The 14,144-nt window shown below is 31.8% G+C and overlaps 1 long non-coding RNA gene and 1 pseudogene across 1 annotated transcript; both read left to right on the top strand.

Moving 5' to 3' along the window:
• LOC142614985 (wall-associated receptor kinase 2-like) overlaps window positions 1-14,144 on the top strand; it is a 101,005-nt pseudogene that overhangs the window by 46,811 nt on the left and 40,050 nt on the right.
• LOC142614988 (uncharacterized) lies at window positions 2,706-7,446 on the top strand. Its single transcript, XR_012840626.1, has 3 exons — window positions 2,706-2,722; window positions 2,887-2,940; window positions 7,194-7,446. It is a non-coding gene; the product is annotated as an uncharacterized LOC142614988 (long non-coding RNA).

The raw sequence follows: 14,144 nt of genomic DNA, 5'->3' as shown, positions 1-14,144 counted from the left end.
AAGAAAGGGATGGTTTTGTTTTTGAGAGAGAGAGAGAGAGAGAGAGAGAGAGAGAGAGAGATGAAAAAGTGCAATGTCTTCCATTCTGTAATCATGCACCCACTGGTGGAGCTAGGGAGGGCCAGCCCTAAGTTTTTAAAATTTCTATTAAAGATGCTAATAAAATGCTATATTATTTGTAAATATGCTATAAATTTTCTATTCGCCCCCCCCCCCCCAGGATTTTGAGAGAGAGAGAAAATACTATTAGTTTTGTTAATTATCTCTAAAAACTTGGATTCCCTAGAATTATATAATTTATTCAAAAAGGCCCAAAAAAAAAAAAAATACAAAGAGCAAAACAAAACATCTAGCCCATTCCTGAGCCCATAATCCCTCCAAATTCAAATAACAAATCTATTTTTAACAACTTCTAGAATTCCCAAATCAACAATTTCATAAACAAAAACAAAATAAACAAACATAGGAGACAATATACTTTGATTTTATTGATTATTTTTATTTATTTAAAGAGTCATCCCATCTCAAACGGCCTTTTAATATATATCTTTGTTGTTTACCAAAAAACATAAACCCCACATCTCATTACGTCATCATAGTCTTCAAAGCTTGGAGTCCTCGATAGTTGGCCCCAACTCTCCAGTTCGCCACCCCGAATTGCTCTCTCTCTCTCTCTCTCTCTCTCTCTCTCTCTCTCTCTCTCTCTCTCTCTCTCTCTCTCTCTCGTGCAAGTTTCTTTTGTTCCTTGAGTATATGGGAAATCCAAACTGAAAAGTGACCAAAATGGTATAATGTTCTAATAAACATGTATTGTACTGTAGTATAACTTGCATTTTAGGTGGTGTTTGGTATAAGAGTTTAAACACATATTTTCAGTTTTTAAATAACATTACACGCATTTCTACATAATTTTTCACCTATACGTATTTTTAAAAAATACAAATAACATTACTAGAACAACATTACCAAACTGTCTTAATGTTTTGAAAACTTAAATTTTCTATTATTTTATATGTTGAGACTAGACTAGCTAGAGCTTGTTACAGTTATCTATTTTGTTTTTTTATGATGTGTATATGGAGAAAGTATCTGTGGGGCTCACATTTCAGCCTTACATAATTCTTATATGCCAGACGTATACAAGATTTTTTTCATGTATATTATATGAGGTTTACATCTCGCATCTTTAGAATTTAATGTTTCTCATTATCTAATCTAATCTAATCTAATCTAATCTAATACTATATATAAAAGTAGAAGCCTTTAAGGAGGAGCTGCTACGTTAGGAAAAAATGCTATCTAAAAAACAAACACGCAATACGGAAAAAATGCTATCTAAAAATATATATATTTTTAGATTAGGAGCGCGGTCAAGACCCAGACCCAGAGTGAAGACAAGACCATACAGCAGAATCGAGAAACTTTGCTGAGTTGGCTCAGTGAGTCACAAGTCACGACCCGGTGCGGTGAGTCTCATTATGGGATTTGTATATTAAACCTAAACGGTCCGCTCCATCCATCGTTTTTTGGTATGTCAGTCAGTATGTGTTTAATTTATTTATTCATTTTGGGTGCAAACCGTATTCAAAATTGATTATAACACAAAAGTTACCAATTGTCTTTACAATAACATTTTCCTTTTTTTTTTTTTTTTTTTTTTTGAGAAATACATACATATAGGGAAAGAGAATAAGATAAGGGAATACACTTACATGTCAACACCAAAACTGCATGCGGCAGTTAGTGTCACGGAGCAAGTGATAAACCTCTTCTCAATATCACCCCTTACCGATGTGAACATTTTTCATATTTTTAAAATAATGGATGAAATTTCTATTCCTAGACCTTTGACAATACATACAAAATTCTTTGGATGGAACAAGTGAAAATTTAAGGATTGAGATTAGTAGGCATTGCACCTGATACAATAGTTATTAAGGATCAAAATTGTGAGTTGAAAAAAACAGCTTTTAATCTCAGCTGTTGAATAAATATAGTATAAAATTAAAATTACAAAAAAAAAGTAAAAATGTTTGTGTACGGGAAGGGATGAATTGCACTGGGTGCAATATCTACCCTATCCAAATCTAAAATTTGTGGGTCTTTGACATTGGTGAGCGTTAACCATTCATCATGATGCAGAACTTGCTTTTACCCTTCTATCATTGATTGAAAATTCATACAAAAATTCATACAAAAGAGCGATAAATTATGTTGTTTCTCACTGTTAACACCGTATGGTGGTCTCTGTGTATATATATATATATATATATATATATATATAAACCAGTTAAAGCAAAAAAAAAAAAAAAAGGCTTGCGACTTAAAAAAAAAAAAAAAAAAAAACTAGCAATACGGAGCTTGGGACACATAGAGAAATAGAGAAAGAGGCGATGAGGAGAGACATCTCAGGCCGCCGCTGCCGCCACCGCCGTTTGTCTCTATTTTTTTTTTACCGAAGGTCAGCATACTCCTTTTCCAATACTGTTTTTGTTGTTTGAAAGACTGAAACTTCGATTGATGTATATCCACAGTTTGCAGTAAAAAAAAAAAAAAAAAAATTCTATCAAGGGTCTCTCTTCCTCTCAAAAACCCTTCGTTCCAGGAAAAAAAAAATGCAAAGGATGGAAGATGAGTCCCTCTTCCTATTAACAATGTCTCCGACGGGATTCCTATCCATTCTCTGACCCTTTTTTTTTTTTTTTTTTTTTTCTAATTCGTGGTATATTCCTAACTTTTACAATTATAGTTGGGTTTGGTTCTAGAAATTGGGGTTAAGGAAATTGAAATTCTGATATGTCACTATCTTTATTAAATATTTTTGGTAATGGGTTTGTTTGAATTTTTCTCTTTCAGATTTAAATCATTCAATTTCTTTCTTTGCAGAGATGAAGCGGAATCTTTGTTCAATCTAGAGTATCTAAATTCATCAAAGCAAAGGTAACAATTTCTTTTCCTAATATTCTCTTCCCTTTGCCTCTCTATTTGTTTAATTTAGGGAAAACCTCCACAAAATGAAAGCCTTCAAATTCTTTAAACTAAATCATTTCACTTTAATTTTTAGGTTTTGTTTGGGATTGAAATTGTGGCTTTCGAAATCTAATAATATAATGTTATTTTATTTATACAATGATGATTTTAGTCGATAGTTTTTTAAAAGATACTTTTAAGTCATGATTTTGTTATTTTTTATGGTGGGATTTCTGGGTTTTGCATGTTATAATTTGTGAAAACTGAAAGTATAATGTTCTTTGTACAAAATTGATTACTTTGTAGGTTATGGCAGAGATTTTTTTTTTTTAGAGATTCCTAAGTGTTGGTTTTGGTGTTTACCGTTTACAATATTTGGTTTTTTGGGTTTTTCATGTTGCATGCCATTCTTGAAAATTCGTTGAGAATCTTTTTGGTACTAAGAAAAAAAATGAAACAACAGTAAAAGGAATTGCAACCAGTTCTGAAGGTTTTTTTTTTTTTGGTTTAAATTATATTATTTAGTTTATTTTGCTAATGTATGAATTGTGGTGATAAGTAGAGAATTGCAACCAGTTCTGATATTTAATACCAATGAAACAATAGTAAAAGGAATTGTAACCAGTTCTAAAGGTGTTTTTTTTTTTTTTTTTTTTGTCTAAATTACATTTGTTAGTTTTACTTTGCTAATCTATGAATTGGTGAAATTTCAGCAAATTGAGATGATAAGTAGATAATTTGTCATGCAATCACATGAGAAAAAAAAAAAAAAAAAAAAAAACCTAGATATTTTCTTTGGTCTTTTATTCCATTTTTTCCCTGCCCTTTGATCTGATTTTTGTTGTTAACACTGTTCTGTTTGTGTTAAAACCAAAAAAACAGATTTGTTCTAAATAAAATTTCCTTTTTTTGTTTTTCCCCTGCCTTTTGATCTGATTTTTTGTTGTTCATGCTGTTTTTGTGTTTTATTAATATTGAAATGGTTTAAAACCAAACGGTAGACCCTTTGGTAAAACAGTATTTAAACCATGTGATTTAATTGTTTTATGGGTATTTTGGTTGGACTGTTTTCAAAGGTTTGTGGGTTATATTTTGGTTTGCATTTGGGTTAGAATTGGTTTTGTTTGCATATTTGGAATTAATGTTTTTTATTTCCTCATCTCCATTAGAATTTAGTAGTTGCAATGGAGATTTGGTTTAAAATAAAATTACAAGTTGTTTTGATATTTTCTTTTGGCCATAACTTGATTTTAGTGCTAAAATCATGGCCATTGTAGAAACTTGAATCCTGCGCATTAGCTTTATGTTCATTATTTACTCTAAGAATGGCACTGTGTTTCGCTATTGGCTGAATTGTTGCATTAAATTATATTATATATCCTGTTATTAACTGTTTTTTAAGGCAGTTTACTACTTGACACCAGTAACATCTATATTATAGTCGGATACTATTTCTTCTGTCGTTGAATATATTTAATGTAACACTATTATCAATTTAGGTTCTGGTTTGGGTATTTTGGTTGGATTTTTTTTAAGCTAGGTTTGGGGTTAGATTTTATTTATATTAAGGGATTTGGGTTGGAATTGGTTTTGTTTTGTATTGGGACAGGAATAAAAAAAAATTGAGTTTTAAATTCGCATCTTCTTTTTGTGAGTGAGTTTATCTGTTAAAGTATATTTGAAGTTTATGTTTTGTATTTCTATTGTCCCATAGGTTCAGTGGATCAGGTTTTACTTCAAAACTCTTAACACTATTTGATCATGATTGCAATTATATTAAATTAAAGGCTAATTTGATAGGCTCCAAGTGATTGTGAAACGGCAAGTCTATTTTATTTCGAAGTAATTTTTTTTTCTCCTATACTTCAAACTCTCGAAATGAAGCACCTTTAGGATGCCAGTTACCATGCCAAAGTACAGTTCTTACTCCATTACCTATAGAATGGCTAAACGGAGGTTTAACCATCTCTTTAAGCTTTAGTATCTTCCTGCAATCCCATGAGCAAATTGGGTATGTGGACATACCAAAAGCTTTTTCCTTTTAAGAGATTGGTGTGTACCCTTGCAACCCACAAGGAACCTGCCTGTATAAAGAGATTCGATCCATGCTTAGTAACATCAACCTTATTCCAATCCAAGAGATTTTTAAGCCCCCCACAAGGAACCTGCCTGTTTAAAGAGATTCCATCCGTGCTTAGTAACATCAATCTTATTCCAATCCTAGAGATTTTTAAGCCCCAATCCTCCTTTTGATTTAGAATAGTAAACCACATCCCGTGCACTATACCTGCCTCTAGAGACCATAGAATCAGCACCCGTTGACAAAACTCTGTTGAAGCACCTCTCTATCTCTTTGATCACTTTAACTGGAAGAATGATGATATTAGTCCAGTAAACTTGAATACCATAGAGCACGGATCATATGAGTTGTAACCCCTTGCAAAAGAAAGCGTTCTGTCACACTAGGAATTTAAAGGCGTGCAGTCACTACTAGACAGTTTTCTAGATATCAAATGCAAGCCTAAATATCTAAGTGGCAGTTGGCCTCCAACAAACTTCAAGAAAGATAATATCCGGGCCATTGTACCTTCACTCTTGCTGGTGTTTGTTTGAAGACATGAAAGAATTTTGAATTCATCTAACGCATTTTCTATGATGCTAACAGAGCCTAGGTGAGTGAATATCACCCTTGATTAATGTTTGATGCTTTCGAATCTGAAAGTTTAGAGTGTAGAATTTTAAAAACACCTAATTATTCATATAGGCAATTGCAATGTTTTAAAATTTTAGAAGACTACCAATACAGTCCCTTTTTAAAAAAAAAAAATTCTTTTAAAAATTTGTGGATTAAATATACTTTAGATTTGGTTCTTTTGGTTGGATTGTTTTTCATTTGGGTATTTGGGTAAGATCTTTGGGTTATATGTGGCTTTGATTAAGGTATTTGCATTATGATGGTGGTGTATAAAATAAAACACATGGGAATGGAATTAAAGTCAGTGTCGTGACTAGCACAAGAAGCAGGTACGCTCTGCACCACTTAGCAGTGGCGCATCCCAAGTGGAAACTACATCACCTCTCTTTGACTCATTGAACCCACCCTTCATCAAAGCCCCGCTGACTGCAATGCTTAATAGAGAACATTTTTAGCTAAAGTCCAGTATTTCTTCTTTTCTTGGTTTGGATGGAATCGGATTTTTTTGGTTGCCTAAGTTTAAGATAACCTTTAAAAAAAAAAAAAAAAGGAATTACAGACTCTTTTAGACAAAGATACATATATTTATTGAAGTTGGTACGATCTCCAATAATAGTTGTGACTCCTATTTTGGTAGTAAACTTGGGACTGTTTTCAATTGACAAGTAGAATATTAACAAATTTGTTATTTGTTCTTTATGAGATGTATTTGATTGTGATTTTTATGTTGCAAAAGCCATTAAGAGTAGGAAAGAACCCTCAAAATTGCTTCTAATATTGCTGCATTTGGATGATTTAAAAGTTATATAGGCATGGCTTTATGCATAAACTTGTGATGTTTTATTGCTGGTTTTGCGTGTTTAAGCTTTTGACATCTGATTTTTGGAGTGAATGATCTATGGGATTTTTCTCCTCAGTCTATGTGTGTTTAATTGTAATATATGTGTTCCAGTTTTGGTATTATTTAATTCTAATAAATGGGTGTTGCATTGTATTAACCTTATAGGAGTTAACACTAATCATCTTGAATGCTATTTGATTTTTTGGTACATGTTAATCTATTGCTTAAATATTTTCGTATTTTCAGCTTCTATTGAGAGATGTTGTCTTTAGGAAATGTCTTTGAAATTCTTATCCACAATCTATCTTTTTCTGAGTTAGATATTTTTTAAAGATGATACTTATTCCTAAATCAGTTTATGATTCTTGATATGCAGATTATTTACAAATAGAATGTGCTTTTAATATTAATATATATATATATATATATATATATATATTATTCCAAATGCTTACTCAACATTGAATTTACGTTTTAAATTAATTTAGTCTTGGTCCCATGAGCATTCAACATTACAGGCATTTTTTTTGCTTATACCCAAAATTTTGTACATGCATGTGTTTGCTGCACCCATACCCAGTTAGTGACAAATATATTGAATGATTTATGATAACAATAATCCTTTGAAGTTTGTAGAGTGCAACATAGTGCACCATTTTCTAATTTATGTTAATGTTACTTTGTTAGGTCTTAATTGCTATTAAGAGTCGAAGAGTAGTTGAGAAACTACGAGACAAATAAGAAAATGACTATTAATGACATTGAGAAGAGGACAAAAGTTGTCAATATCCTTATGCACCAAGAAATTTATGGAAAAGGATTGCGCTAAAAAGCACCAAGTAGATGTACATGGCTTAAGAAAGGAATCAGGTAGCTGCAGATTTCTCTCTGAGATTTCATGAATGTAACTTTGATATACTGCTATTATCTTTTTTTTTTTTTTTTTATAGAGCAGTTCAGTGATTGGTATTAATAAAACTCTACAATATAATTTTTTCAACAGTTTTGGTTTTTTTTTTCCCCTGCCCTAAGATATATCTTTTGTCCGGTTTTTGTATTCTTGAAATTAATTGTCCTGTGTAGTCTAAATTGGATAGTTATAGTAAGAATCCTGTAATTGTGATAAACATAGATTGTATAATTGAGGTTTTCTGTATTTCCCTATTCAATATGTCTTCATTTGACCATATTTAAGGGAGTTTCTCATCATCTGAAATAGGGAAGGTTTTTTTTTTTTTTTCTTTAAAAAACTCAGTATATTTCTTTTAATTGTCTATGGAGTTATCATAATATTTTTATGATATCATGATAATGTTTGATTGGCCAATGGAGTTAGCACAAAATTTTTGTATCAAGATTACGTTATTAGAGTTTGATAGACAATTAGTGAAAGAACTAATGTTCTACTGATAGAATATTATTATAATTTTACATATTTATTCGTGAATGATAAATAAAAGTAGCCTGCGCATTGCATGGGTCATGCACTAGTATATATAAAAACCAAAGTCTCTACTAATACCACAATTTTTCAAATCAACACAATACAATATTTAAAAAATAACAAATAGAATTAAAAAACTTATCTTTTTTTTATTTTTATTTATATATATATATATATATATATATATATATATATATATAAAATCTGATACTTATCTTTAAAAATAAACAAAACTCAATAGACACAAACACAAACTCAATAGACAGCATGGAAGTTTGCTCCTCTCTTCACGCTGCCCCTCAATGTTGGGCTTTTTTGGGTTTTGTATGTAATGCTATTCTAAAAATTTTTGTTGATAATCTACTTGAGTGATGAGGGGAAAAATCAAACATCTTGATTTGAATTATATGGTGTAGAAAGTATGGTTAAGCTATATATAGGTAAATCATTCCAAATTTTTGTAGCATTCCCTGTTATAATGTTTTGAAGATAAAATGTTAAGGACAGTATTTTTCTTTAAAAAAAAGAAAATATTATGCAGAGGGTTGTAATTTAGTGCTTGAGTTTTTTAATCACATTTATGATGAGTATTTTTGCTATATGTTATGTATGTTAAGCAAGTTTAGGGGTGATATTGTCAAATTTACATCTTCAGAACTTTGAAATCTTTGTGAACAAGTAATTTTTTTTTGTTCTGCCTCCTATCCATGGCTGTGGCGTGTTCTTTTTGATATCAGGGTAAGGATTCTACAGATTTCTTATAGCAATGCAGGATTGAGGTTGTCTAATCTTGGCTTTTGAGTAAAATTTGATTGTCAAAATTGCACCATATTTGTTTCAATTAAAAAAGATATATGTTGCAACTAACAATGGCAAAATTGCTGATTTATGTGCAATCATTAAATTGTTGAATTTTGATTAAAAGGTTGATATAAACCTAATTTTTAGCATTTTTCACAATTTTAAGTGAATACATGTAAATTTGTTCAAATGTTAATTTTTTTGCCTTACAGGGCTTTGAGGAGTACATAAATTTGATTATGAATGATGCTGGAAAAGTCAACATCAAGAGGAAGAGCAAAAAACTTTAGGTGGGTTCATTTTCTCATTTTCCTTTACTGTTATCCTCCCAAATGTGCATACTCTAAATGCGGTACATCTATTTTGTTATGGGTCAATTACATATCAAAAAAAAATGTACAAGGTATATTCTTTTTAAGAGATGCAACACAACAACCACCTCTCTCTCTCTCTCTCTCTCAATAGTGGAAAGTGATGATTTCATCAATTGTGTAAATTGGCATTAGATTGCCTTTTCAATCCCATTGAGGTCTAGCATCTTTGTACTGTCAATGTTAGAATTTCGATGCATCTTGGACATCAAGAATGATTAATGTAATTTATGAAAGATATTTGATTGAATGCATATGGAATTAACCATATTTATGTAATTAATTGTATTGAATCAGTTATATATTTTTTAATTATGATCTCAAGCTCTCGGTTATCACGATATCTCATTGTATGTGATATATTTTATTACTTTGTAAGTGATAAGTTTTATTAGTTTGGTATATAATTTATACTATGATATTGAATTTTTTTTTTTCATATTAGGGAAGTTATCAATAGCTTTCTCGTGCATTGTATGGGTTAGCGACTAGTTTTATTTTAAATTCATTAATTAGTTTTGATTCGATAAGGTAGTGATTTGTTATTTGATATTTATATTACAATTTTTAACTTAAGAATTATTTTTATATAAAGTTTGGCCACTTTGAATAAAATTTCTGGCGTTATCACTGCATCCACCTCAGTCCATCTAGAGAGAATAGAAAGAGCTTGTTCATTTTCCTTTTTAGTTTCAGTTTTGACTATTATAGTTCTATTTACTTGGTTTATAGTCTAGTTCTCCTCTTGTAAACCATTTCCCCCCTAATTTACAAATAAAATGTGACACTCATTTACCTTATCTATATTGACCCCACAGGAAGAATCATAGTAGAAGACAATAAGCAAAGAGAACAGTCATGTCTTCCAACATAGCCAAATAGAAGTATTGTTCATTCATATTTTAAGATTATTAAATATTACGAAAATCTAATTTCACAATGATAAAGGTTTAAACTAGGGGTGACAATTTGTGTTTATGTGTCAGGATTTGACTATATGGGTCAACATTAACCGACATGTTTATTAAACAGATAAAGATTTCTCAACCCTAATACGACTCATTTATTAAACTGTTAGTTATGTCGACCTGTTTATCAGATTTTTATCATAATGAAAAATAAAATTATGAAAAAACGAACAAATAAATTTTTTTAATATAAAATTTAGAACTAATGAGTAACTGCATCATAAATAATCATTCAAAACTAAAAGCATATCTCAATATCATTAATAATCAATCACATTATGTCAAAGAAAGTAAACCACAACAACTAATAAGTTTATATACCTAGGGTTTAAAGGATATATTAGTAAAATGTCATTTACTTAATTGGGTCAAACAAGTCAATCGGGTTTCATAGGTTGAACACTAATCCAACCCGTTTATTAAACAGGTTAGTCATGTCAACCCGAATATGGCACGGACCTATTAAGCCTCAACCCAAAACCTACTAATTTCGTATCGTGTCGGGTTCATTGGTCGTGTCCAATTCTAGAGCCAAGTAGTGAATATCACATAGTATTTGTAACAAAAATAAAAACCCATAGTCATGAAATTCAAAAGGTTATTTATCAAAAATAAAAAGTAGTAACAGTTTTAAAAATCTGTATTTTCGAAAATTACTTGGAGAAGAAGTTTGGAAGAGAAAGGGTTGAAGAAGGGGGAAAGGTTGATCTTCTACTACCACTACTTGTATTGGCGTACTGCAAATAACTGCACAGTTGCAACAGGATGCCTCACCAACTACGTCTTGGTTTTTGGTTTATGTATTTTTTTTTCCCAAATAATAATAGAATTTTTTTTTTATAATTTAATGCAAAAAAAATACTAATTCTACAACGAAAGTGAAATTAAAAGACTAAATTGAATTTTAAACAAAATTAGATGGTGCAATTTGTAAAACCTAATAACTAATTGTTGGAAGGGGCTTGGGGAAGGCATAGAGTCATCGAGAATAACACTTGAGAAAAGTTAAATTAATAACTTTATCTCTTAAAATTGTAATGGAGAAAATAATATCACCACTCTTTTTAAGCCATTAATATGCCAGTCTTTCAACCGTGGCATCATTAGAAGACTTTAATCCTATTTACCTTTCACCAAGTCTTTCGTTATTAATGTTTGGAATTTCCAAATACTTGGAAAATTCAAAGTCTTGGAACGATTTTTTCTTTGATTGCTATGGTCTTGGAACCATTAAACATGTGGCAATCATGTTATATATCCAAATCAATTTTATGTCATGCCTTTCTTTTTCCTCAAATTAATTAAAAAATGATTATGATTAAATATCTACTCTCTTTTTTTTAGATAAAAGAGAAATAAAATGATCAAGAAATTAAGTTTATATATATTTAACACATGTTAATTACAAAGAGCACTTAGGAAATAGTTGTTCTCGAAAGAGTACTTACGAAATATTTTCAAGTTCGTTTAATCTCAATCTCTTATTAGCTTCCGGATATCTTCACCAAGGCACTTCCTTTTCCTCGCTCTCTTGATCATCAATCCAAACTTAGGGCTTATTTCTTACATCTTCGTTTAAGAGGGGGATGTGTAACTAGACAAGTTATGAGACGAGCTACAACTGGTTTGATCCCATTATATGATGAGCTAGGCATCTTTTTTGCAAGCTACTAGTTGCCATGGGTTACAATCTTCTATAAGCTACAAGTCGCACTACAGTATGTTCAAGGGTCGAGCTAGGAGTTCAGGTTTTTTTGGGGGGTCCTCATCCTAACCCTCTTCCCACCTTTTATTTAAATGCTATTTAATGTATATATGTATGTATGTTTGTGTGCAAACTAATACTAACATCATATCTAATTCTTTTTTTTTTTATTGATAATATTTTGAACTCTCCTACAATAGTCAAGGAAAAAAAATTATTATTTGTACTATATACGTAGCCTTATAGTTATAAAATGGAATACTATCCAAACATCCCAACTAAATGTGCCAAATTTTATATAATGTTGTTTTTATGAATAATTCTAAAATGCTATATAAGATTTTTTTTTTTTTTTTTTAAATATTGAAAAAAGATCTATTGTAGTGGGTCCAAATTGGAATTGATCTTCCTACAATAAATTTATTAATTAAAGGAAAGCTCGGATGAAGCTAGACACTATCTAAGTCCTACACAAATAAGGATTAGCATCGCATTGGATGACGCTAAGTTCCTCCTTGGATTGAGTTGTGACCGTGGGCCTATGAACTTGAAATACCAATAAACAGAAACTCATCTCTCCATGACCAACCTTGGGGTTGATTGCGGAGGCTTTGAAGGCTAAGTTAGTGAACAACATGAAATAATAAGTTCAAATTGTGAAAGAGAGTTGTACGAACAAAGGGAGCCGGATGGGCAAAGAGAGAGAGAGAGAGCTCCATTTTTTGTTTTTTATACAAGATAGAATTTCTACTCTAGCTTAATCTAAGTGTATATGTGTGTGAAGCTCCTTCTAGAGACTTGAACCCCGGCCTTTGCCCCCCACACTCCACAAGCATTTATACTTGTGGAGTGACCACCGCACCAAGGGTGCGCGGTGGTAGAGCTCCATTTTTCCAAATGGTCTTCCTTTTGTTTATAAAGAAATGAGTAGTTGTACATGCTCAGAAATGTGTAGTGGGTGATTTATTGTTGGACTAAACGCCCCCTACAACTACAATAGAAGGAATCAACATTGATATTTTAAAAATACAAAAATTGTACAATCCAACAAAAATGATTATATTAAATCTAGGCAAAAATGCAAAACTGACCCTCTAACTTTCAGCTTTTGACATTTCAGTCCTTTAACTTTCAGTTTTGTCATTTAAATTCCCTAACTTTCAATTTTTGTCAATGTAGTATTCTGTTAAACCTCAGTTACTTGTTGTTGTTAAGTGAGCCAAAACGACGCCTTTCTTTTTTGGGAATTAAAAGAAACTTAAAATAAAAAAATAAAAAAAAACATTGAAGGGGAACGACTTCATTCCCCTTCCCCTAAAACCAAAACCAAAACACACGATGAATTTATAATTTTGAGGAAAACTGGGTCGGTTTGAGAGAGACCGAGTCACTGGAGGTGAGGTCGGTACTGCGAGTTCATTCGCCCCAAAGATTGGTCTGTGGTGAAGCTGACTGTGCATAATCGTGAGGCCAAGGTGTCGGTGGTGCCATCGGCGGCAGCTCTGGTCATCAAGGCACTGAAGGAGCCGAAGCGTGACCAGAAGAAGACAAAGAATATGAAGCACCATGGGAATATCTCCCTCGACGACATCGTTGAGACCACCAAGGTTACTTGCCCTAGATCCATGGCGAAAGACCTCAGTGGGACCGTCAAGGAGATTCTTGGCACGTGCGTCTTTGTGGGTTGCACAGTCGATGGGAAAGACCCTAAGGATTTGCAATAGGAGATCTCTGATGGTGACATGGAAGTCCCTCTGGACTGAGTGAGAGAGATAAAGAGAGGGATAGAGGTTCTTCTATTTTAATTTTGAAAAAAAAAAAATCAGATATTTTGGTGAATTTTGAGATATTTCAAGGTAATTAGATGATATGGATGGATAATTATTTAGTTTTTCTTATTTTGAATTATGGCGATTGTGTTTGATTCAATGATTTTTGTGGTTAATTTTGCTTTCGTGATTGTTTGTATTGTTTGGTTTGATGTGTGGCTGTTAGCTCTGTGTGGAAGACTGAGCTGAGAATTTTTTGGCTTGATAGTATGATCAGATAATGTTCTTTGCATGCTGGTGAAGTGACCTTAGAGGATAGTTCCATCTGCAAACACCTTGGTCTTTCAAGGCCTTAACTGCACCAATACTTGCTGCCACCATCCAAGAAGCTTTACTTGTTGCACCCATACTTCTTTCTTGCTTTAAATTAGAACTGAAATAAATGGGAATTTGGAAGTTCGGAAGATGAAACATAGACTTTGGGTTTTGAATTTTGATTTCAGGGAAAGGGGAAAGATGTCGTCCCCTTAAATGTTTTTTTTTTTCTTTTAATTTTGAATATTAAAAAAAAAAGTCACTT

This window comes from Castanea sativa, chromosome 11, assembly GCF_040712315.1.
Source record: "Castanea sativa cultivar Marrone di Chiusa Pesio chromosome 11, ASM4071231v1".
Classification (NCBI taxonomy): Eukaryota; Viridiplantae; Streptophyta; class Magnoliopsida; order Fagales; family Fagaceae; genus Castanea; species Castanea sativa.
The sequence above is the reverse complement of the archived record's forward strand: the minus strand, read 5'-3'. Positions and strand labels throughout refer to the sequence as shown.